The sequence below is a fragment of the Athene cunicularia genome (genome assembly GCF_003259725.1).
Source record: "Athene cunicularia isolate RWA chromosome 24 unlocalized genomic scaffold, athCun1 chr24_part1, whole genome shotgun sequence".
Taxonomy (NCBI): Eukaryota; Metazoa; Chordata; class Aves; order Strigiformes; family Strigidae; genus Athene; species Athene cunicularia.
The window spans coordinates 2,462,017-2,488,626 of record NW_020799132.1 but is presented as its reverse complement, the minus strand read 5'-3'; the positions used below and the strand labels follow the sequence as shown (position 1 = coordinate 2,488,626).

Below are 26,610 nucleotides of genomic sequence, written 5' to 3'. Positions count from 1 at the left end.
AAAAAAAAAAAAAAAAAAAAAAAAAAAAATCCCCAAACCCAAGGAGATGCAAAGCACATTGTTGGGGGGAAGGCCATGAAGCAGCTGGACTACCATAAACGAAGAGCAGGACTCATGGGTCCCATTTCTGGGTCTGCTCATCTCTGTATCCATGCCTCAGTTTACTCATCCACAGAAGAGGCTTAATCCTCACCACTGGCATAAGGATTTCATTAATTTAAACCCTTAAAGATTTATTTATAAAGATTTATATTCTAATATCACTGAAAACGTCAGCTATAACATATTAAATCTCTCTCTCTTAAAAAAATAATAATATGAGATTATGTCCCAGGAGGAAATTTTCCCACTAGACTTCTCTATTCTTATAAAAACGATCTAGCATCACTTAACGGCTCATAAATTCCATCTCACATTAAGCAGATATTAAACACGTATTTATAAAGGTTTAAACAGATCAGTTCGCTTAATTTTCAGTTCTCCTTTAGGCAAAAAATAGCGCATTTCAATCGTGAGAAAGTCCTGCTGTGGCTAATGGAGGAGAATCCGCATCAGACCAGAGCCTGAGCCCCCGGCGCAGGAGGGACCGGGGGACAGACGGGACCTTTCCTGAGGATACACAAGGACCAAACTCAGCAGCACTTTATGGCCCTCCAGGACAGCACTGACAGAGAAGTCCATCACACAGAAATATGAGAACCTGCACTTAAGCAGGTCACAGGGACTTAAAAGTTAAGCATAGGACATAATTCTCTCATCTACTTTGAAAAGGGTATAAAAACAGTTTAATTCCCCGTTCAGCTGTATGGAACAGATCTTTGACAAATTGCTGTCCTTTTTTTTTTTTTTTTTTAACCTCACATCTTTGGTCAGCCTATTCTAACAGCCCGTTCCACCACTGAGTGGCAAGACACAGTAATATTGAATCCTGGAAAGGAGAAACTCTCTCCAAAGAGCGTCTGGGCAATCATAAGTCACTGAGATTCCCCCATGGTCAAAATAATCCTGGCCTCTTCCAAGATCTAGAAACATTGTTTGAATGCCTGGGCCTAAAGCAGCCTAAAAACAGGGGGAGGCCTGACCTGCTCAGTGGGTCAGGCACTGCTTTTTGGGTCCAGCAGTGTGAATTTTAGAAGACAAATACAAAGTCACATAGGTCTGATGAAGAAGTTTTCCCTGGTTTGGTCTTAAGCAACACAAATGCTGGATTTTCTGAGAAAATCAAGGCTTTAGAGCTCAGTAAATAGAAGAGATGGACACTGTGACCCAGGAAAAAAGAATCACGTATTTGGAAGGAAAAGGGGGTCAGAACAAGCACTGCTCCCACATTCAGGTCTTCCCGTAGGGTGGAGAGTGAAGTCAGACCAGAGAGAGCAACCTGAGATTTTATCATCCCACCCACAACCTGCACAAACCAGCTCCTCAGCCAAATCCCATCGACAGCAGGAAGCTTTCCAACAAAGCTGGTCTGCTGGGGACCAATTAGAGTGTAAGGACATGGAGGAGAAATTAAATAAATTCCTCAGTCATCTCCACCACAGCAGGCATGGGGGAGACGGCTGGCCCAGACTTGCCCCTTCTGCATATTGAAGGGGGATTATCCTTGGCAGGATCAGAGCGGGAAGAGAAGAATTAAATGACAAGCCCTGGGACAGGTGGTGACATTGAGAAGGTGACCTCCAGCCTCAGGTTGTGGAGGAGCCTCAGATCCCCTCATTCCAACAAAAACTTATCATCTCTTCTTCAATAACAACAGCTGGACCAACTGCTGGGACCTCCAGCCAACGCTGTACCCATCCGAAAACCTGCAGATCAAGCAGGCGTCCTTGCAAAACCCAGCAATTTAGCTGAGACACGATGAGTAAACCTCAAGCCGGTTTTCTATACCTAATCCACTGACTGCTTCTAAGACATCCACAAAAGGCTTTTGAAAAAACAACTCCATTATTATCGCATAAAGCAATCTATGCACATAATATTTCTCAAATGCTCTGTGCCTTCAGTTGAAAATTTCTAGGTTTGACAAAGATTGAATATTACTGTCTAGATGAGCATGATACAATAGGAGTAAAACCAGACATCTTTATTCCCTGGAAAAAAAAAAAAGTCAAAACATGTAAATTCTCTTTTATAAGACATTCTGAGACTTTGAAATCTAGGGCAAAACCTGGGGCAAAACTCTGAAACCGTGAATTTCCTTCACATCACAGAATATTCCCAGGAACAATCTTTTAACCTCACTGAAAGCTTTCATTTTGATTCCATTTTTAAAAAAATTATTATATAAAATAAGACCAAAAAAAAACCACCAAGGCTGGGAAATAACACTCCAGCTTATGAAAATGATACCCATTGGTGATGCTCAGCAAAAGCTCCAGTGAAAACAACCCTACCAGATATTTTGATTTCACTGTAATTGGAGATGGAAAAGCCTTCCACCACAAACCTGCTGCCTAGTACTTCTTACCCTCAAAGAGCAGAAACAGAGGAGCCCCTCCACAAAATTCAACAGGCAACACCATGCAAAGGTATGAGATGAGACCTCTCTTTCCATAAGGCATAATTAACCTCCCTGTCACCAGGTATCATTAAAAAGAAGAGCTTAAAAGGGATCCAAAAGGATGGAAGACTTATACGAGCAATGAGAACTTGCATAGCTCCGTGGTGGAATAAAACAAACCTTTGCGCTTCAGGGTCAAGAAAAAAACATCTCCAAGGGGGATGTTACTCTCCAGACACACTCTGAGAAGCTTCCTGGACCTTTCCCAGACTCCCATTTTTTTCAGAAAGAGGACAGGGAATGAGCTGGCCCACTGATCCTACAAGCCCCACGCTAGTCCAACAGCTGGGAGAACTGAAAACTAGAATTACAAACCCCTCGTGTTTCTGTGACAGGGTCACTGGAAGCATGGCACTGACTTGTCCCTTTTAATGAGTGTTAATGCTCTCCTTTCATTTTGGCGGCCATGGGATGCCAACACATTTATCTGTTTTATGAGTCTCAGTTCAATTTCAAGAGACATTTCTTTGGACATCGAACATTGTAATTTGCACTAGCTCCCCATTGCGAACGGCTGAAGTTTGAAAAATCACCGAGTGAGTGATCAAACACATTATAAAAATAGTCAGGCAAATGCACCACTATCTTCTCCTCAAGAGCCGTTTATAGGGGCCAATCCAAAAGCCATTGAAGTCAATGGAAAGACTCCTGCAGAATTCAATGGCGTTTTGATCGAGTCCTTATTGTGCTATCCATAAGAAATAGGTCAGATATTTATATATAGTCTTGAAATGTTGTGTGCCACCATGCTGGCAGCTTGCCTTTTTGAGTCACAGTGTCATTTTTTGCCATACCTGCTGCAAACCTGAGTATTTTGCAAGTCCATCTTTCTAACGTTTCCCACTTTGGCACGTTAGCTTTCACCTCAGCTTGTCCCTTCTGCTGCAGGAAACATAATGCCAGCACGTTTCTCACCTGACCTGGTAATGGTTTCAAGTCCAGTTTACACTCCCTTTGCACGAGGGTAACTCAAACCTGCGGCAGAAAATTGCTCCTGGCATCCACCCGGAGGGAATAATAGAGGGTGTGTAGCTAAGCAAGAGCCCGCGCCTTTTAACAAAAGCCAGTTATTAAACCAACACACCTAAACGGGGGCAACACTCTTGTAAGCACGAACCTATTTCAGTTTAAAAAGGGCTTGTTCCAGCTTAATCTTAAATATGTTCCCAGTCAAGTTGAGCCGAAGTGGAGCCATTCACCCTTGCATGTTTTCCAGCTTAAATATATCAGGTTAAATTCATATTAAACCGTACGGGGAGACAAGTCTCGTGCTGTCAGCAAGACCTCCGTTACGCACACCTTGAGAGCACGACTGCAAATTAACAACCTTATTTTGCATTCAGCTTGTGCTATTTTGCGATAACTTGGGAGGGGGCTTAGAGTAGGTTCGGTGAACATAATTTGAATTGAACACACAGGCTTCCAGTGAAATAATTGTTACGCGCTAACAAAGTTAGTTCCTTCAGTTCCAGTTTTAGTTTAGATGAGGCTTTATTTTCCGGGGCAACAAAACTCACCTTTATTCATATGACGCACCTACCATTTTCTGAGCGCTGTGAAATAAATAAAAGCGAGCCTCAGCCCTTTTAACCATTATTCATAAGCTTAAATTCATACAAATGAATCATCCTACTGAAAGCGGTATTACTTCTCGCATACTCCGAGTGAAATACATGTCGGTTTACCAATTAGTAGGCCTGCAGTAGGTTTATTCGGTGTAGTTCCACGTTAATTATTTATAACACTTTGTGTTACACCAGTAAATGTACAGTAGCACTTCCTCTAAGAGTAATGAGACACTAGTCCTGTGGAAACTCCCTGCAGCATCTGTTATTAAAACTTCACTGAAGTAAAAAAAAAAAAAAAAAAAAAAAGGATGTTTTTGCATCTGCAGCGTGAGTAGCAAACTTCTACCGAGTCGAATTGAGCCTTTGTCTATTTTGGTCCTTTCAGTAAAAATCAATGGCGAGAAATAGCAACACATAACGTTTTTACCAGACCTTTTATAAGAAAGACACTTTGGGAATGTGTGTCATTTTAATGACTCGTCATTTTAAGCGAGCGAGGACCGGGGAGATGGGTGAGCGGCTCCGAGGTACACTAATGGAGCTTAAGGTAGGTGTTCTTGTAGGATCAATTTGACTGCAGATAAGTCTTGCTTCTTGGCATGGATTTGATGAATGCTGGGCATGGCTTAAAGATGAGATAATCTGCTCAATTTATTCTTATTATTTATTTGCTATCCTTGTGACAAAATGAATTATGATTCTGCACTGAGCCAGAAGCAGGGATAAAGTTACCATTGGGGAAGAATATGTCATTGTAATAGTATCGGGTTTGTTTGGGTTTTTTTTTTCCCTGAATGAAATCAGTACACTGAAGAAATGCTTCGCACATAACCTGGAGGAATCATTTCCAGACAGCAGAGGGGTAAACTGAGCCTTTTTGCTTCACTGTACAAACACAATTACTACAACAGCGGCTTAATACAATTGTTTATACAGATGCCTGGTGTTCTCAACAGCCAGAAAAATCCTCGTCTTTCTAGGAAGAGACGTGGGGCTCAGCAATCCTTCACTAGAGGTGTGCTCGGGAAGCAGAGGGAGGGATAACAGGACTGAGATTTGAGGGGGTCTCGATCCCTGCTGGCCCCCAGGTGAACCCTCCTTCACCCACGGTCTGCAGCAACCTTGGGAAGAGCCTCGCGGGAGGCCGTGGCAGCAGCGCCCGCTGCCAGCTGCACCCCGGCCATGCTCGCCCGCGTTGCCGGCCAAGCCTGACGTGCAATCTGCGACGGGTCTACCTGCCTTCCCGAGAAGCACCGGCAGCCCAACACCGCAGCCGTTTCTCCTCAGCAAGGTCACTAACTCCACAGAAGGGCTTTTGGGGGCAGCAACAAGCGCTGAGCAAAGAGCCAGCGGTTGAGCTCCTAATGTACCCACAAAAAAAAAAAAAAAAATCACCATTTTCTTTACTTGAGGTGAAATACCACACCAGCTGCTTCAGCACCTTGCTGAGGAGAACGGCAGCCACCTTAGCACCAAGGTTTCACCCATCTTAAAACAATCTGTCCGGATGCACAACTCTACCATCAGCCGGTGATGCCTCAACCCCTTTCACATGAAAGCAAGTCGGTCACCTGGTCAGTATTTACCCAGCGACTGGGACAGAGAGTTTGAATATGGGGTAGCCTCACATTTTGCTCCTTCCTTGCAATAATTTGATTCTTAGCTTTGGGTCGATTGCCTCCATTCCATTCCCCAAGCTCATCAGAGGGTGAATATTTCCAAGCGATACAGCTTGCTAGTGTATAAACCCAGCGGTAGCAATAGTCTGATGTTCTACATACCACAGCCCATTAATTTACTATCAAAGGGGTGTTACAAGGATAACTGCATTAATGATCAAGTCTTTGAACATCTGATTGTTGGGTAGCCAAGGATGTGTCAAGGAACGTGACAGGCAGGTACTTAAATTTCCTATCTGCACACAGCACTGGGTATTAACCCTTCATCAATACTTTATTTTTATTTTCCCTTACATAAAGAAAGGGCACAAGTCTCTTGAAGAGCTGAGCTGCAGGAAAAACGCACAAGGTTAAAGCCCTGAAAAGTTCCGATCAAGGAGCCGACTGGATTACAGCCAAAGCTGTGGCGAATTTCTCTCTTTCTTCCCAGACAGGGATCTAAACACAAAGAAATAGGTTTTGGGGGGAATTCTGCCTAATTCCATCAAATCCTTTTTGTCATTTCTTCACCATCCTTTAAACATCTGACAAGGCCAATGGACCGCGCCAGGCACAGAGGGAACCGCAGAGCCAGGGCTATAACTCTAAGTTCATTAAGCGTGAATTATTATTTGAGCCAGCCTCAATTTTCACCAGCAGAATTACACATTCCTAAAATAATGTCCCTGACACATGCAGAAAATGGGCTTTACAGCTCTCACCTTGAACTCCGCCAGAACTCCCACCTCATCTGTTACCCTTCCCCGGGCAGGAGACGGAGCGCAGCGCCGCAGCTTCACCTTTAATTATGCCAGGTATTTAAGGGCTAATGTTCATAGAAGAGGAGTATACGAGGCAATAAATGGCTTTTGCGGGTGATTAAATGCCCAAGCAGAACAGAGGCACTTGATAAGCGCAAAGGCCATTTGCTCGATTATGCCACTGACACCGTGAACTTTATTCCCGCTTCCCGACGAGGAAGGAGAATATTCAACAAGCTGTAGACAGGGAAAGAAAAACACGAACGTATCGGTTTTAATTTTGATTTTTTTTTTTTTCTTCTCCGTTCATTGAAGCTTGCTCTGCTCAAGCGCAACAACTTCAGAAGCTTAAAGGACAGGTGAAATGTCACAAATCACCCAAATCAAGGAGGACACAGGCCCAAACGCTTGCTGCAAGGAAGATAAATCACGTTCCCCAAGTACAGCTTCTTTCTATGGAGTAAACCCGTGGAGCAAGGAGAATTTAAAGCCGGCAACACAGTCTGGAACACAGGTGTGTGTGTCACACCAAGGGCTGCCCTGGGGATAGTAGATGGGACTCGAGCCACAGCAGCACCAGATTTGAACAAGCCTAGGGCAGGGTGACGCCGGGTTGTGGGGAGAAAAAAAGCCAACATTAAATGAAAAAAAATTATCCTTATTAAGTACTTAAATTCAGTTTGGGGTTCTTTTTATACTGTTGCATTGCAGAAGTACTCCTTTTTTTTTTTTTTTTTTTTTTTTTTTTTTTTTTTCCTGTCTCTAATTTTTATTTTCTTGAAAGTGGTGGGGAGTCTCGAGAAACATCTTTGTATCTGCATTTCCTTCCATTTATAGTTGCAGCCCACAGGCTGCAAAAGCAGCGTTTAAATACCAGTCTAGCCATATGTCCAGCAGCACAAGAAATCTATAACTCTATTTTGCATCGGGTCACTTCCACCCAGCGTGACTAAGGACATCAGCACCATTTGTGAGCAGATACTCGCTATTTCCTGCCAGTGCCTAACCAAAAGCTTCTCCTCGCCATAAAAATCGCACGCAGAGCCCATCTCCTCAGCCTTTTCATTTCCTCACGTCTCTGCTGAGACCAGAAACTTGCCTGGTTTTTGCCAGCAGCACATTTCAGAGCTGCCCCTCTGCAAGCCCCGGGGATACGCAGCTCACCGTGAAATCCCACCGCTCCAGCACCAACACATGGAGCATCACCCATCCCGGTATTTCTCTCCCTAGAATAAATTCTCCTCTATACACAGCAAATCTGCCCTATTTTTTCCTTTCCCCTTACTTAATAATGATATTTACTTCTCCAGAAGGACACGGCCATTGCCACACACAAGACCACAAGCTAATTTATCCAGTTCCTTTTCATAACTCCCAACGCTCCATTATTAGGGCAACTTCATATTTCTCTTGTAGTCAAAGGCCACAGCCCTGGTCACCCTGTGTTTCAGACCATTAAGAAATAAGTTAAACAACATTAGACCCCAGAGGAAATTTGAGGCCCTCTACTGTTAAGCTTTGGCTGTAATGAAAATTGATCTATTTGTCTTATTCTCCATTTCCTGTCAAGAGGACAGTTTTCAGCTCCTAACAAGGCTTGGCCATGCACGACTTTCATAGCCACCGTATCCTCAGTACAAGGTACAAAACTTCAAATTCCAAGCTCAACTATCCAGCATGCATAAAAGAATTATTAAAAATTAATTTTTAAAAATGAATATAAAAATATTTAATGAAAAATCACATTACGGTTGAAAGAGAGAATAGGCTGTTGTCCCTCTCCTCACCGCTTCTCCTTCCTCCCATATGAATGCTTCTACAAATAAAATCCAAAAATCATCACTACAACCTAATTTTCCTTCCGGATGGGAAAGCAGCATCCTATTTCAGCACAGACAAGAATGAAACAGTCCTCTCCAAGCAAAATATTCACGTTTCGTCTGACTTGCTTGCCCCCATCACCGAGCTGTTTGTTATTATTTGTTTCCTAGCTGCAGAAACGGATGTCTCTGTTGAAATCCCATCGGTTTGGGATACACTGCCAGCAACTCCCGGTGCCAGATGCTTCAGGCGGTGGAAAATCCCCTACAGGACTTTTTTCCCCTTTCCTGTTTCTTGTTCGGTTGGTTCCCTCAAGGACTGGTGATGCTACAGGCATCGGTCCGTGCGCCGCACGGCATCGCTGTGATGCTGGTGGCCCTGCAAGGGGAAATGGTGCTCCCACCCCGAAGCCTGAGGGGGAAAAAGGGGATGAGAGAAATAAAATTAAGCCCCCGGGAGAGCCTGTGGCAGTCTGGCTCCATCACCCTGCTCCCTGCCTGCCCCTTGTAGCTGCAGTCCTTGGGGGGAAAACAGGGCTGCAAGCGTGTTGCTGGAGCCTTGCAAATGCACAACACCTGGAAATGCATCACGCTGGTGGATTTGGGCAGGGGGGTGGAGATAATCTGGGGTTGGAGAGGGAAATGTGGAAATCTTCCACATTGCTGAACATGAGGAACCCCCGCAGGGAGTCACCATCTCATCTTGACCATGAGAGAGAAAACTCCCCTCTCCACATCTGTCATAAGGAGACCTTCCACTTGGTCACGTACAAGAGAAGAAAAAATGAATTTAGTGAACAGAATAGCTTCTGTGATACCAACATTAATATTTAATTTCTACGACAGCAGAAGCAGCAGCTCTCTCCCCAGGCAGGACCTCGCTACGCTGGGTGCTGTTCAAAAACACAAGCAGACAGCTGCTAGGAAAGGATGCTGGGTGTGGAAAAGAGGTGAATACCCTCACATTGGCATTTCTGCTTTACTGAGAGAGAAAACAAAGCACGTGGAGACAGAGTGACTTGTGCCCATCATGTGGCCCCAAGGCACCGAGTGGGATATACCTCCTGAAAGTACACAGAAAGAGTAGGACCTACCAAAACACAGGCACACCCCGCTTAAGGTTTGCAACAGGCTCACACAGAATTATCCCAAGAGCCCAAAATTCCACGTGAGCACGCCAACGCCTCACCCCCATCATGTCAGCGCGGTCCGGAAAGCAGTGAGAGGTGTGGGGGGGGCACTGCTGCTCCGCAAAGCCCCGGCCAGCCCGAGCCATCTGGGGAGTCAGCACGAACACCCGGTCAGAGGCACCGAAGTGACAGCTCGGCGGAGTTTGAAGCCTCCAGCATCGCTTCTCCTCCGCGCTATTAACGCAGCAGGTGCCGGGTTGTTTACACCGAGCTGCCGGCATAGCTCAGGTGTTGATTTTTTTTTTATTTTTTTTTTTTTATTTAATTCAGCACGCCTTGGGAAAGGGTGGTGTTTAGTTGATGAGAATCAGGAAGCTGAAAGCCACAATACCGGATGATTTCCTAGAAAGTCTCACTCTAAAGAGTGAAAAAATAAAAAATGGTGACACGATGGGATTGATTTGTCCAAGGGACATATCTCCACTGTTTTATCTGGGAAGAAGTGAGCAGAGGGAGATGCAGCCCAGGAAATGGCTTTGAAGAGCCCCTTGGTCCAGGAGAGGACTTCTCACCCATCCCCATCAAAGACTGCAAGATACTGCATCGATTCAAGCCCAGCTCCAGTGTTTTTCAGGAGCACGGAGAGCTGCAGCCACACTGGCCCGAGAGGAGACAAGCTTGGTACTTGGAGAATCTGGAGCAGACTGAACTAAACCACTTCCTGGTAAGCGCAAGGGTTGCTGTCCCCAGCAGCCCTCTCCACAACCCCTCCTCGCACAGATGTGTGCGGGCAGGACTGAACAGCATGGGAAGCAAAGCCTGAAGTGCAGCAGATGGTACCAATTTTGCATTAACTCTCTGCTGTAACTGGTGGCAGCTCGGGAGCCCTTCTCCATGTTGTTCCCATGTCCTTGCTGCAGAGGGACCTGTGATGTCCTTACCAGGGACAACCACCTCCTCTCTCTCTCCACCTCCTCTTGTGACTCCATGCAAAAGTGAGTCTGCTGTTACTTTACTTTTCCCCAAACATATCAGTCAGTCTAAGAGAAGATATTCTCTCTTGTCACAAATTTTGCCACAATAAAAAGTGACGTTATCCTGCCTTCACCTATTTATTGCACAACATGACCTCATCTCTGGTGCCTATTTATATGCAGAACTTTTCATTTTTATTTTTTTTTAAATAGGGAAAAAACTCTGCTACTTTGGTTGCATTCCTAAAGCAGCAATTCAAAAACCTGGAGCGAGCTGTTTACAGATAGGCAAATTTCTGTTTAGCGCTCTTGAGATCTCTTTTCAAACCTCAGACTTCCTTTATAACCTTGGATAAATCATGGGGGATTATTCCGCGAGCTTTTATTAACTTGGACCACGCATCTCCCCTTGGCTCGGCTGTCTGTAAAATGGGAATAACAATAGCTGCTTTATTATCTGTGGGGCAGGTCTGCCTCTTGCAATCTGCTTGTACAGCACCAAGCACGAGGATGCCTGACGTCAGGTTGGGACTTTTGGGAAGCTCTAGAAATGTGATGACAAATAGGATTTGCAAGAGAGGTAGATGCGACCTTGTTAGCTATCAGGCAGAGGTGATAATAGATAAGATAAAGCCTACATGCCTATACTGCTGTAAAACAAGAAGAATCGGGCCAGTCTCCTGTACCAATTTGCAGCTAAGTACAACAAAACCCCACTAGACGTCCCAGGGAAATAGGTGCTACTCAGCGAGGAGTGTGGGGAGCTGTTTAGTTACTGATGTCAAAAAGCGTGGAAGCAGCTGCAAGGACCCATCAACCTGTGATTGCCCCAGTAAATAATCCCATCTTCCTGACTTTCCGTGATCAGGGCTGGAGAAAAAGCAATCCAGAGCTGAGATTGGATACAGTAATACAAGATTTATGGCTCTGGCACTCGAGTCAGGCGCTGCCCGCTGAGGGGGGGATGAAGCGCAGTTGCGTGTCCCGTGGGTGCCTGAACAACGTTCAGTCAGATTTGTCTGCACCTGTGGCTACTGCCCCCTCTGCCACCCCTGCGCTAGCCAGGGGATTTACAGAAAGGCCATAAACGCATCACCCTCCTACCCACAAGTTCTATAACCTCATCAACATCAAACACATGAAAGCAAAGGAAGGAACTGGGTCCCAAAGATGAGCCCAGGGGGTTTTCCCTGCCCTGGGTGGGTGCTCTGTCCACGACCACCCTGCAGCGACCACACAGGGCACTGGCACGAAACCCCCATCCCACAGTGCCACAGACTCAATGGTCCCACTGCCATGGGCCCCAGCACTGGGGCGGGCTGGGAAAAGCAGTTGGGAGCAGGATGCCACCTCCACACTGGAGCCTGATGGTGACAGAGGAGACTCATCCAGGGCCTAGCGATGGAGGGCAGGAAGAAATGGGTCCTTCCAGAGCCTCCCCAGGTTTATTAGGACTTATTAATTCCTTCAAGGCCACACAGAGGCCACTCAACTCATTGCTGAGATCAGTCACAGAGGTGACCAGTCCTGGCACACACCTGTGCAAGGAGGGTGAGCCCACAGGGCTGGATATCGACCCTACAAGCAACAACCAAACCACCCCTAACCCCCATCAGCCCAACCACCAGCACATATTGCCCAGCAATACCGTCCAGCCAAGCCGTGGTGATGCCCCAAGAGCACAAAAAGCAGCACTGGGGGATCCGGCAGACCCCCAACGCGAGCATCATCCGTGAGGGCTGCCATGGGTGGCGGCGGGCACCATTCCCTTCCCAAGCCACCAGCCCCCTTCATCTCCAAGAGAATTTATAGGGCTGTCCTGGTGACACACCGTCTCAGTAACTGCAGAATGGCAGTTGTAAAAAATCCCATTTGCCAGCGTATTAGAATCCTATTAGCGCTCCCGGCGGAGAAATAACGCCGGCCCTCCTGGCGGGATTAAAGGGACTAGGACTCAGCCTCTGCAGTTTTATGGCCCTCTCCCCCATTTGCTGATCAAACTGACAGATATAAAGCTGCAGGCGAGAAGTGTCCTTGGCCCATAAGCCCCACGATATAAAAAAAAAAACAACTTTGAAGCAACACAAGTGCCGGTAAGCAGGCTCCAGTGCTGCCAGGGGAGTCAAAGGGGCTGTTTCTGCTTCCTTGAAGCATCGTTTCCTTCAGCCCAAACTCAGGGAGGGGAGAGATGCAGGACTGGGGCAGCACCACAGGGACATGGCAAAGGACAAGGGGGTGACGGGTACTGCCTCCCATACACATCCCTATGCAACAAAGGGCGCTGCGGGTATGACCTGATGAACCCTGCCTCGCTGCCTGGTCGCTTTAAAGACCAGTATTCACAAAACACAGGCAGCTGCATAATTATTGTAATGATCACTCATAAATACCTATTGATTGTCTGGGGATGCTGCAGGGAAAATAGTCTATTTAATAAAAGTAAGCGGATGGAGAAGGACCAGTGGGCAATTCCCACCCAAAAGGCTCAGAGCAGGGGACAAACATCAAACTTGCAGCCCCTCAAGGACAGACCTTGATTTTCAAACTAAAGCAATGGCTCCATTCCCTAGAAACCTTGCACAGCAGCAGCACAAGCCATTAGGAGCTTATGGAAGAGGCATGTGACAAGCCTTTATCACCTTCTCTCACCACACACTGTCCTGAGGTGAAAGCTCATGTGCCCATTTTACAGACAGGGAAGTAGAGTCCAAAGAAGGGAAAAAACTTTCACACAAGCTGAAATAGTTTGTCTTCCAGCCCTTACTCATGTGCCTCAGCAGAATTACTTGTGTGCTCATGTGTGCTCACACCAGCACCCTTCCTTACACCCCAAACAGGCTCCTCGAGCACGTCTCTCCTTGCCAGGCAACACGCTCTCTGCTTCTACAATATAGTTTTCTTCCTTTTTGTGGCCTTGGGCACAAGGATGCCCAGCCAGAGCAAGACAGAAGATGTGCTCAGCACAAGGAAGGGTTGGGTTTTTTCCTCTCTAAGACACAGACAGATCTAGCATCGCATGCAGATGCCCCCAGGGCACATGTGCTGCCTTTCGGGACCTCTGGGGACTCCCCCAGTGCCTTCCCGTGTCTCCCAGGGCAGAGGATACAGCGTGGGGCTGGACACAGGCAGCCCTGGCAGCCTGCCCCACTCCCTGGGCTCCCAAGCACAGCCCGACAGGGGAGAATAAATAAATAATTGTGGATTGCTTGCTCAGCACAGCTGTAAATAGTTCATGAGTTCCAGGAGATTTATTCCCCTCTTCTCGCCTTAACGAGCCCACAGCAGCCACAGAGAGATGGGAAGGTTCATAGTTTACAGCCACCAACCAGCATTTTTGGGGGAGAAGAGGGAGCTCTGCGCTGCACGGCAGAGACGAGCAGGACTCATGGGAACAGCAGGCACAGACCCACCAGCATCGGCTCATCCAGCAGCTTGTGCCCGTTCCTGAAAACAGGAATTACAGATCCACCAGCCAGTGAGTAAATGCTTTTCCTAACCCTGAAGGATTTGCTAAGAGATCCTTGACACTGATCCCACTTGCTGCCTACCCTCATCTCGAAATGGCTGTATCCACCAGCCATTAGGAAAGCCCTTTGAGAGATTTACAGCATGATCTTACACTAACTCGGGAGACCCAGGGGGGCTCCCAGGGAAACACTCTGTCCACAAGAGATTTGCAGTGCAAAGAGGATGCGGGAAGTATTAAGAGTTAATTAAGAGGTATAAGCATGACAGCCACCCCGGGGACAAACACTTGCAGCTGAGGACTGCAGGAGTCAACTATTCATCCAAGCTTGCATTCTGAGGTCCCTGCCTTTATTTCCCAAGCAAAGTTGGACAAACAGGGTTGTTCCAGGAGATATTTCTCCCATGCCACCTCTCCCTTCGAGCCATCTAACAAAGCGTGTGAGCTCCACCAGGCACCCACCCCTCCTCACAGCAGAGCCAGCACTGTAAAGGCTTTATCAATCCCCGGAGCCATCCAGCCTCCCCTGCTAGGTCTCTTTATTATGTGCCTTGACATTTCAAAGGGTTATATTTCCGCCTGTGAGAACCATCAGTCCAGCAGCACACAGTAATATATGGAGTAATAGAGTCTCAGCACAGCAGGTTTAATCTCATATTGCTGAAGCCCCTGGTGTCCTAGCTGAAGTAAGTTTGTCATTAGGAATTCCTTTCTCCCGACTGCAAGCTTGTTTTGTTTGGGGTTATTATTTTTCCCCTAAAGAGAAGAGAAACACTCGAGATGGATTTATGACTTTCCCATTTCCTCCTATGCAATGCAAACTGGCAAGCTCCAGGCAGGACGAGAGAAGAGAAATGGAGAGACCCCAGCGCTTGTCCTCCCTGCCAGCCAGCACAGCGACACTATGTTGCTGCCATCACCAGCTGGGTGACACCTTGGGGACCCTCCCAAAGCCTGAGCAGGGCCAGAGCCCTTTGCAGAGATGAGTCTACGAGCTTCACCCCAGCAGATTTACCAGCAGTGCTCAAGAGCCACAGAAGATTAATGATCAGCTGTGGTGCATCCGCTAATTCAACAAGAGGGCTGGCTCTGAAGGGGCAAGGCAGGGGAAGGGAATATAATCATGATATTTTCTACGGTGCCAACTTGGATTCGGATGACCAATGCAGGAGAATAGGGCAGCAGAGACTGAAAAATCAGAATTCCTCTACACCTCTTTAGGGCTACCCCAAGGGAAAGGGCTTGAGCCCCTAAAGAGCTGAAAGCATTAGGAGCAGATCAAAAAAGTGCTGGAGGCAGCAGCCTGCTCAGCCAGGAGGGTCCTGGTGCTCCCATGCCCATGGATCATGTTCCTCCAGACTAAGAAGCCTCAAATTTACCTCCCAATCTAACCGCAGCATGTGGGCAAAGATGAGAGCATGGAACCATTTCATTTTCTCTGGATATCCCAATCATCTGGGAAAGATGAGCTTCGGGGGTCAGTCTGGTGGAGCACGACACATCGCACGGCCAGAGATGGACTCGCCCTTGCAGCTCCATCCCCACACTCCTGCTCTGGCTTCTGGCTGAACTGCTTGCACAGCAGCTTCTGAATCATTCCCCATTGAAGCCCAGCACCCAACCTGATGCTCGCTGGTGTTTCATGTGTTGCTCTGTGACTTCTGGCAGCTCAGCAGCTCCTTTGAGAGCATCCCAGCCAGCTCTGCACCGAGGTTCAGCGTAGGCACAGTTGACAGCAGCAACTCTCCCAGCCACCCCAACCTACATCATTTTGCTCCTCAGTCAAAGCCCTGGAGCCTGCCAGCTTCTCCAGCTGATGGCAGAGGAGCAGGAGATGGAGCAAGTCCTCTCCCACCGCCTGAGCATGCCGGGACACCTCCCTGGTTGTGACAGTCATGGGAGTATTTCAGCACAAGCCTCGAGCAAGGCTTGAACACGTGTCTCTAGATCCCTAATGCGATGTGCCCTAATGGCCGTGAGGATTTTCAGTCTGTAACGTAAAAGCCAGGATTAAATCAAGAACAGTAATGGGCTTGGCAGCCTTCTGGAGCCATCTTAGGGCAAGAAGGCCCATGGGATAGATTGGCTTTGTGCTCAGCTATTGCACAGCTCCAAAAAGGGGGAATGAGATGGGGAGTGCTGGGACACAGATGTGCCCAGCAATGCCTGATACCAGCTTGAAAGCCCAACGTAGAGAGCCTGCAACACTGCATCCACCTCTAGCTGGAAGGCAGAAACATCACCACAGCCTCCAGTTCCTCAGAGCCCTTCCCAGACTCCCGGGACAGATGAGTAATACTGAAAGGCTTTATCTCAGACCCCCAAAGCGCAGGGAAATTGGAGAAAGAGCCAAGCACACCATCCCCAAACAGAAGCACTAGCTAAATGAAAGGGCTTGGGAAGCCTGTCCACACTCAGGGCCTTGGCATTAGGTTTTTCTCTGTTGCAGGAGCTTTACTCCTTGACGTATTTGATTGCTTCTTTCCCCTCGAGCACGGTCATTCCTGGGATCATAGCTTCATGGAGGAATGAGATAAAAAGGTGCCAGGAATGACGCCAAAACTCCTGGGCTTAATCCATCCAGGGCTAGTTGACATTTTCCAGTTGAAATCTCTGGCTCTATCAGAGCAGGCGATGCTCTGGCAGGCATCAGATAGGAAATCAGAGGACACTGACACAGCGAGATGCTTCACTCTGATGTCTTGGCCACGACAAACAAGGACCTCAGCTGGCCTCTTTGCAATCTTCAGATTTCCATTTGGGAAACTAATTGCAGCAGCTTCGGGGTGCTTCGTGGGGTCACCCGCGTGCATCTGAGCAAGCAGGAGCCACGTGGGCTTGCAGACATCCTTGGGGGCAACAAATGCTCCTGGATAAACCCAATGAGTTTCGGAGCAAACCCATTGCATCTCTGCGCCAGCTCTCAAAAGTTCCTGGTAAGCAGCAGAGAAGAGGCTGGAGGGAAATCAGGCTGAACTGAGCACAGCACGCTCCCATTCGTGGGACCGTGCACCCGCTGCGTGCCCTGATGGCAGCTCCTCCGGCTGTCCACGGCAGCGGGAGGACACCACAGGCTCATGAATATGCAGAGGCAGGGCAGGAAGACAGCCGGACAGAATTAACATCTTTAATGAAATAATAACACAGGCGAGAGACTTATTTGCCTGACCACAGCTTGGTCGCTAGGCAAGCATGGGGAAAAAGTCGTGCTGGCATGAAGTGAGTCCTGGAGGCTGCCTGGAAAAAATATCCTTCCCTCCTCCTGGCATTTGGGCTCCTCTCCCAGCCCTCTCCCCACCACCCATCAGGAGCCACGGGAAAGATGCCTACACCAAACCCGTGGGTGTGGGAGCAAAGAAATCCCTGGGTGTGTGAGGACCAAAAATTTAAAGTGCATTGTATATCCTAAACCATGAAGATCAGACCCAGCCATGCTGGGAATTTGGGAATTCCAAAATGGCACGGCTGAGATCCCCAGGTGAGGCCAGAGACTCGCGTGCTTCCCCAGATATCAGGGCAGCCTGTCCCTTTGGCCGCAGAAAGGGATCCTCTCCCGCCAGCAAACCAATCACCGCCGTATTGATTACATTTCAATTAGCAAGGATCCCATCCGGGTGGCGGGCTGGGCAGGACACGAGAGGCAGCGACGGGGCTGGCAGCACTGTCGAGCCTGTCTGACAGGGAAAAATGCCTTTCAGTCCAGAGGCACCTCTCACGCTCCATGCCATAGCCAGCAACCCTGGAAAAAAAACTGCTTAAAGACTCATAATATGTCATGTAGAAGAGCCCCTCTGCTACAAATCCCAGCCACGCTGCCAGATCCTTGTGCGTATTTCCATTTTCCAGCTCCGTGCTCCCTTCCCAATCAACACATCCTGCTCTTGTGCTCGGCAGGGCAACAATCAGGGATCGAGGGCTCAACCTCACAACCTCAACTAAAGCAAGCGGCTTTCCTCCTGCAGAAGTGATCCCTGTCTTTCCTCACCACGTCTCCAGCGGCGAGGGCAGCTGTATACCCCACCTGGCTATTTAACCTGCACCAGCAGCCCTTGGAGAGGCTCCACTCCACCAGTAAAGCTTCCTACAGGGACGTGATTCCAGGATCAGGGACTTTCACCACACACATCTCTTGGCAGCGCATCCCAACGCAGCCCATAGGATGCTGTAGCATCACAGCAAAGCATTTCCCTGTGCTTGCTTGGGAGGGCAGCAGGTATGGAGCTGGCGAGCCCAAGCCCCAGCTTGCTGCAGGGTTAAGAGGCCCTTATGGCGCAGAAGGAGGCTGAAGTTTCTCCCTCTCTTTTGTCAGGTCAAATTTACTGCAACAGGAGAACATTTCAGGAGAGATTTGTCATTGTTTGTGGCAGTTTGGAAAGCTCCTAAATATGCTCTGTGCAATCGTGAATGTAAATTGAATAGAAGGAAAAGCAATTTGCGAGGCATTAAAATCCCTCTGCAGGTTCCTTTGAAATGATCGATGTCTTAAACCACGATGTTATCTAGACGTAACCGAGTTGGGTAACGCAATCCAATCCCCAAAGTCATTGCCTTCACAGGTAACTTATCAGCCTGTGGACCACATTTGCTCCTGACCTCAGCACAGGCATCACCGTGCCTGCAAAGCGCTCGACTCCCTATCTCTTACAGCACCTTTTATCACACAGCAAGAGAGGAGGGAGAACTGGCACAGCCAAAATTTCAGGATGCACGTGCCTGGGATCTCTGAGCTCCCATCGAGCAGCATCACAGCCCCTAGGACGCCTGCAAGGGGGGACCAGGACCACATCTGCTTGTATTATTGCCTGATGCACAAGAACCAGGTGACATCGCTTGACATGAAGCTGTTAACCCTTAAGAAGTGCAGTTATCAGCCCCGTGCAGCGTGTCCTCGCAGCTACCCAGCTCCCCCACCCGAAGCACCAGCAATCTGCAGCAAAACAGGAGCAATCACCGCATCCCCGTTCCCCGCGGGAGGAGGGTTTTTCTTTTTTGGAGGAGATTCATTGCACCGGGTGCCTGCCAGCTTTCGGCGTGCTGCGATGCAAGCCCCAAGGCAACGTGTGGGATGGAGATCCCAAGATCACACAGCTGACAGGCATAAACCTGAGCAAGCAGCAATCGTACCCATCAAACTCCCGGGCCATGCCCACAGCTCCGCCGCGAAAAGCTGCACGTTGGCTGCGTTAAGGATTATGGAGGTTTAAGAGCTTTTACAAGTTTTCACAAGATGAGACTTCATAAGAAGCCCAAACGGCGCCAGCAGCCATCATGCAAAGCCACCACCAACGACTTGCTTTCCACGATGCTCTTTATATACATAACCCGGGTTCCTGGAGCCAGCCCCGGCGCACGCACACACCGACGTGCGCTCGCTGCAAGGCGGCTCCCCAAGGCACCCATCAATCCACCTGCAAGGAATGGGTAAGAAGAGCAAGGGGGCCATATGGGCTGGGTGTTGTTTAATGCACCGTAGGAAGGAGCCACGACGCTGAGCTGATGAGGTGGATACAAGAACCGGGACAGAATAGACAATGATCTGCCGAGTGGAGGCATCCGCCTCCCACAGTGACCGCTGCTCCCTGCCTCCCGGGGCACCCGTCTGCAGCAGGCAGATAGGCAGTGATTTCTCTGCAAGAAAAGTTTCTTCCTAATCACATTAGCAAGAGCTGGGCCCATGCCCCGAAGCAGACAGGTTTGTATCTATTTCAAAGCCTTCGCTTATTAAAATAAATTCACTATTAGAGCTGCGGACCGTCTCGTGCATATGTAAGCAGAAGGCCTTTTGGGACTGGAGTTTTGAGTCACATAGTAGAAAGTGAGGAAGGACTGAGCCAGCAAGAAGGGATGAGGGGAGGCTAGAGAAAGGGTTAAGGTTCCCTCCTTCCCTCCCTAGCCCAGGCAGAGCAAGCCTCTCTCAATCAGTGTGTGATTGCAATCAGCAGGAAGGTGCCGTTTGCATTAAACAGAGCAGACAGGAGGAAAAAAAAAAAAAAAAAAAGGAAAAAAAACCCAGGCTGTGCAATCTGCAAAATATATGTAAAAATCACAAACAACAATAAAACACAGCTTGCTTTTTTTTTTTTTTTTTTTTTTTTATTTTTTTGCCCCTCCTCTTCCCCTCGTTACTATTCTCCCAAAGGGCAGAGGACCAGGATGGATCAGGGAGCCGACACTTCCCGGTGATCCTGCCTGTGCTGCAGTACCTAAATCCTCCCCTACGTCAAGCCTTGCAATCAGTCTCCTTTACTACTAATTTTCCCTCATGTTTTTTAATTAAATTCTCCGCTTCCTTCAAATACCACTCAATGAACCATCCACATTTCCTCCAAATACCCTTGAAAATGTTGAATCAGGCAATTTAGTGCAGTGCAGTGCAAAAATACCCAAAGAAACATCGCCGAGGAGGCATAGCCCAGAGCATGCATGGCCACAGTAAGAGCTGGGGAGGAGGGCTGGGGTAAAACACAGCATCAACTTGGGCCACGCTGGATTTTCAGCATGCTCAAATGTAGCAGCAGCACCCAACCTGCTCGTTCTAACTTCAGAAAAAAAGGTAACGACAATCCTGAAGATGGCACTCATGGGCTACCCTTCCCAAGCCAACCTCCCTTCCTGACCCTCTTTAATGAGAGGTTGCCCAGCGCCCCGAAGCAGGATGATTCAGAGCTCCTCTAAACTCTCCAAGGTTGTCCAGGTTGGCTGTGAAATGTGTCCTTCCCTCCTGCCCTCCCACAGCTGCGCTTCTGGTTTCAAAGGTGGCTCCTGACGAGGGATTTGAGACCGAAGAGCAAGAAAAAAAGGCTGAGAAACTTCAGGAGTAACCACATGTTTTCTAAGAAGGCAGAAAAAAAGGAAGTAAGATTTTCTTTCATCGGTTTGACATTTGCTGCTTTTTGGTTTCACTAAGCAGTATCCCCTGCCCATACACCACGAGACAGGGGAGCCAGCACCTCCGTTTATTCACCCGGATCCCCTGTGCCAACCGAGGGCTGATGTACAGTTCTGCATCGGGACTCAATGATAATTGGATGAAACGCGACAGTTTTGCTCGGTGTGTTTCGCTTTGAGGGCTCAGGCTTGTTTGAACAAGCAGCTCAAAGGGAAGGGAAAGAGCCTTTGAAGCCCCCCGTAGCTTGGGACTGCATGAAAAAGCCCCCCATGAGCCCTCGCCAGCTCGACAACACCCTCGTTTCCCTTTGTGCTGCGGCTCACTTGTGCCTCAGCGGAGCATCGCTGAGAGCTCAGGACTGAGCCCACACGAGCCATCGTTGCTCCGCAGGGTTGCTGGAGCCAGTTACAACTCCGAGCGAGCGAGTGCTTCGTGCAGAGCAGCTGAGACTGAACCGTAGTTTCAGCTGGGCTACTGAGCCACCAGGAAAGCCTTGGGCTTTCACCCTCCCAAGTCATCCTCAGCAGAGGCCATCAGCAGTTAAATCTCGAAACGAGCAGTTGGAAGCATTTTGATCAATGACATGGAGCAAGAGCGGGTCCTAAGATGTGTTCCTGTATGCCACAATGCTTGTGGGTGAAGACCCAACCGCATCTGAACCTCCTCCTCATCCTCAGCTGCCTTGGATTTGGCCTTCCCTCTCGGCATTTTCCATATTTAAATGGACCAGCAGCTTATCCCAAAGATGAAGGGAGATGGTGGGAAAGCAGCGTTTCAAGCCGTGGCAGGGACAGGCAGAAGGATAAACTAGGCACATTTCTCCCCCATCCTCACATCACCTTGAGCACGGTGACTTTCAGAAGCATTAAACTCAGGATACTACGCCAGGCAGGGCGTTAAGAGGGCTGCAACGATACGATCAGGCAGGACTCGTGATAACTAAAGGCTTTATTAGGCTCATTTATTTATTTATTTCCACAAGTGGTAGGTGTTAGCCTCAGGTGAGCCAAGTGCCGGTACTGGGGACCGCAGACAGGGTAGTATGTTATTGAGAAATCTATTTGTAAGCAGAGGGCTGCTCGGGCTGCTCCTCTGCTCTATGCATTATTTATAGCCCTGCCTAGCGCCGCCGTCCCCTTTATCTGCCTTCCAAGGGGCTCAGTAAGAAAATGAGTCTTTGACTCAGCAATTTCTGTCCCAGCCAAATGAAAGAGAAACACACACACACACACACACACACACACACACACACATATATATATAAAAACTGAATCCACTCTGGGGAGGTGACGGGGAGCTAATCCAGCCCCTCGAGAGGCTGCAGGTACTGGCTCTTGGCAGCTCAGAGGGAAGAGATTTAACTCGTACTAAATTATCTACGGCTCTTCCCCTTCTGCTGACCTCTAGCACCAAGTCTGTCTGTCCTTAGGCTGTGTGTCGCTGAAGCAAAACCAAACCCAGCCTTTCTGAGAGCTTAGGAAGTGCCTAACACGCTCTAGATGCTGTCATCAATTAAATAAATCTGCCCAATACATCAAACAAATAAATAAATAAGTGGCGATGACTCAAGAGCAGTACTTTTTTTTTCTATATGCACACATACACACATGTACTTAAAGCCAATTTTTCAAACAATAAAACACTGCTGAATTTTTTCTGCATGAAAAATTCATTCTGTCTCACAGCCATCTAAAAAGCAAATAAGCAAACAAACAAATAAACGCTTCTTGGTGGAAAACATCACCCCGACCAATGCTGATGAATCCTCTTGGCCACACAGACAGACAATTTCCAACCAGCCCTCGATGCCCTTATTGCTCCCACTGCCAGGAACGAAGAGCGGATGCAACTATGAAAATAAAACAGCGATAATAAAATAGCATCAATCAGCAGGGCCTCTCAGAGAGGGGCAAAGGAAAAGGGAGTTTTTCCCCTCCCCATCCCGTCCGCCTTTGCCCTGGGAGGGCGGATCTGCCCGTTTGAGCTGGTACCCATCCCGTGCCCCCCACCGCCACCAGCTAATTATCACCTCTTCCTCTCCCGCATCCAGGCTTTTTATAAATAGTTCTTTTAATCAGGGCTGCTTCCCCCACGGGGAGACGATGTGCAATCCTAGCACCGGTTGCAAATGGGTGCCCCAGATCTATTTTAGGCTGTGCCAGGGAGCTGAGCTCCCCCAGGGGGCTGTGCCTCCAGCAGACCCCCATCATTGCTGCGCATGGGTTGCGCAAGCTGGCTCACCGGGTCAGGGTGTGAGAGGGTGCTCGAGCTCCTGATCCGCAGGGAGCAACAACAAGGAGCAATTTTCCTCCCTCCAGGAAAGAAGCTGCAATGCCGCTAATTCCTGCAGGCGAGGAGCTGAAAGCACCTGTATCCTCAGCAGAAAAACCCGGGCTAGAGAACCGCTGAGAAGCGATGGTGAAGACGTTTGCAACGTGCACCATGGAAAAAAGTTGCGTCAGACCCTACTGGTGGGGAAACGACTCAACAACTCCTTCCTCCTCCCTTTTACAGCTCCTCTTGGTAAATCCCCACCGGGCAAACCCTCTTCATAACGGGCTTCATCCCAGCTCTCCCCAAGCCTGCTCCCATCTCAATAGGAATAAAAGCAGAAACAGCCAAATGGGTTTTCCAATCCCTGGTGTGAAAATAACCACAGGATAACCAGGGACTAATCCATCGCAGCCCTGCAAGTGCTGCCGTGCTCCAGCAAACCCCTGGGCATCAGCACTGGTACACAAGCAGCACCGGCTGCCCCATCAGCAACGCGTCGCTACGGCAGGTCAACAACGCAGCGTTATGGGGTTCTTGGTGTCACCTCAATTCCTTGTTCCTGAAGCCACCTGCAGGTGTGTCCTAGGTGATGGGAGCACCCAAGCATGGGGAAGCTGCAGAAATAACCATACTTCCAAAAAGCTGGCATTAGGCTGCAGGTGCAGGACACATGCCCTGTGGGTGCGTCCTTCAGAGCATCCTGCACCCAGGATCACCCTGTGTGTGCACAGCCAGGAGCCCACACCACTCGTGTTTCTCCTTGGAAGGACAGACCATGAAATATCACCCTTAAAACCAAGCAAGCCAAGCCCAAAACGCTTCCTGGAGATTTTTTTGGTGAGGACAGATGGCAGTTCAGATGCTAACGGGTAATGTCCCTCACCCCACGGCCGCCATCGCGGGGTGACACGGCTCCCACACAGCCGTGCCTTTGGCTCTGGGACAGCTCCGCTCTACCAGCTGGTGGGGAGAAAGGTTGACCAAGTGACAGCCAGTGCCAGCACTCACAGGCTGAAATCCATCACAAGACAGGTGGAGCAGGCTGAGGGTTGTTTGTTTTTTTTTTTCCCCAGACATTCACTACCCATAAAAGTCTTCTCTAGCACAGAAAACATCCTCTGTCACTGGCCTGGCACAGGGGTGGGCCCCGGAATCCCATCCCAGGAGACACACTCGTTATCAAAGATCAGAAAAGCATTAAAATAATTGAAAAGGTAAATAAAAGAGAGGCGGCAAAGGAGAATGTGGTTGGCAGTGCCTTCTGCTCGTTAGGAAAGGGGGGCACTTAACACTACACAGACAGCAAATTAGCCTTTAATCATCGGCTGCGTTCACTGGGTTTTATCTGCGAGCGTGTTTCAGCCCTGGCACCTCCCTCGTGCCGGCAGCCCTAGGGACTCCAGCTTGCCTCCTGTTTATTCCCCAGCTGCTTTGTTGTCTCAGATCAGCAGAGTTAGGGAGCCGTGTCGGCAGAAGATACTTCTGTGCAGCCAGCGAGAAGTTCACACAGAAAATTGATATTCGCCGCAAATTATTTTGGATGATTTACTGGAAGGAATTAACTCGCAGCGACGCGGAGAAAATTCCAACACCACTGCCGTCTGCCTCCCACCATCAACAGCACAGCTTGGATTTCAGCCTTAACTTTGTTTTGTGAGGATGAGGATGGCAGTAGTTTGGAGAGGAGCCTGTCTTACTGCCTGTAAAAGGGTCTGCCCGCCCACTCAGGGAGTTCCAACATGCACGGATTTGCGAGTAGATGCTTGTAGAGCCTCCAGATTTGGGCTGCAGCACAAGTCCTGCAAAGCCAGATACACCCAACACACTCATGTCAAGTTACGCACCAAATTTGGGGCAGGGATGCTCAATTGGCATCCCATGGAGAGGAGCGCCAGCGTGGGTACCGAGGAGGAATTGCTGCAACGCCCCAGTGATTCGATCTCGAGTTAATTACATCTTGGTTTTCTAAAAGGTATGGGGAGGGAGAGGAGCCCCATGGGCGACACCCCTTGTAAACCCCACTGCTGGCACCCTGGGAAGTTTTAGGAGGGGTGGGAGCACCCAGGGAGGGCAAGGACCAGCCCTGCCACCTTGGCTTCCCTGTTCACGAAAAGCAGAGATAATGCCACTGACTGATCTTTTTCAGCTCTTTTGAAATCTCAGGATAAAAGACTCGGGGCTTAACACTGCGAAAAAGAAGCGGGTCCTGCTGAGACAGGTCTTCCCTTTGTCTGCACGTCCTCGTGACGGTGACTTCTGAGGTGCTCCCTTGCCCCCAGACCAGGGCACTGAAGCAGCCCAGGACTCCCCTGAGTCTGTGCTGCATTTGCTGAGATCCTTGTGACTCGGAGCAGGCCCTTGGCGTGACTGCCAGCCAGCTCAGCAGAGGGTTACGCTAAGTCAATAGTATTTAGGGATTGCTCTCGGGCCGCGAATGCACCGGGCCAGCCCTGCTCTTGCCGCGACTCCGCTGACTTTGACGGACTTACAAGAGGGATGAACTCAATCCCTCAAGCCTGGATTTCCTTCCCACCACCTCCCTGGCCCTAAATATGATCAGCATGGTTTGTTGGGAAGAGGGAGTCCTACCGCACCGGGGGCTTCCTCAGCCAGCCAGCCACCCACCCACAAATGGAAAACCAAGATGAAAATGTCCCTCCGTTCATTTACTCGGCCAGAGGAGAGGAGGAGGAGGTTGGCTGCGAGCTGCCTTGACATTTCCTGCGTCCTGGGATTGCTCATAACCCTCCCTAATCCCTTGAGGAGCTTAAAGCATCCTCAGGGATCCGCTGCTTTACACACTGAGCCCTGCAAAGCCAAGAACAGCGAAGGACACTCGCCACAACCATGTCCCCACCCAGGAAAGAAGCCCAACATCCCATAAGGGAGGATGCCCAGAGGCACCACCTCTCACCACAAACCCCATCTGGGGGCTCCCAAATCTAGGGGGAAAAAAAACCCAACAAACCCAACAAGAAAATCTGGGCTCCCACCCCTCCCCTAGCACAGGACCCTGTGCTGAACGCAATACTGATTTTCATTGCCTGGTCGGTTTGAGGCACAAATGTCCATCAGGCAGGAGTTATCCTGTATTTACCCCCACGCCTGCCCACGGGGGTCCTCCACCCCCTCCCCACAGGGCACTCAACCCTGCCAGGCTCTGTTTTCCCATGGTCAGTCCATGTAATAGCCTGTACATAACTGCCTAAACGCTGCAAACTCTTTGAAATAAGCACGGAAATTGGTTTCCAGGCTCCAGCAGTTTCTAAATAATGGATGTTTAAGATAATAATAATAAAAAAAAAAAGAGTAAGTGACATACAAAGTGGATTCTAGAGAGGAAAAAAAAAAAACCAACCATAGAGCATGTTCTCAACACAAACCTCCAAGAAAATCTGAAACAGCAGAGGAGTGAGCAGAGACCAAGAACTACTGCAGCTGCCGATGTAACCCCAGGCTCCTGCAGCAGAGCAAACCTCATTTCCCTACGCTCCCCCCCCCCCCCCCCCC

At 48.9% G+C, this 26,610-nt stretch overlaps 1 protein-coding gene across 2 annotated transcripts in view; it reads right to left on the bottom strand.

Moving 5' to 3' along the window:
- The window catches only part of LOC113488515 (protein CEPU-1), a 311,358-nt gene that overhangs the window by 270,786 nt on the left and 13,962 nt on the right, over positions 1 to 26,610 (bottom strand). The window contains exon 1 of one of the 2 annotated variants that reach the window (XM_026863736.1): positions 22,571 to 22,632. The exons of the other annotated variant lie outside the window; for it this stretch is intronic. The gene's annotated coding sequence lies outside the window, so the exon portion shown is untranslated. Of the gene's footprint in view, positions 1 to 22,570; positions 22,633 to 26,610 lie in introns of those variants that run through there. 2 annotated transcript variants of the gene reach the window in all.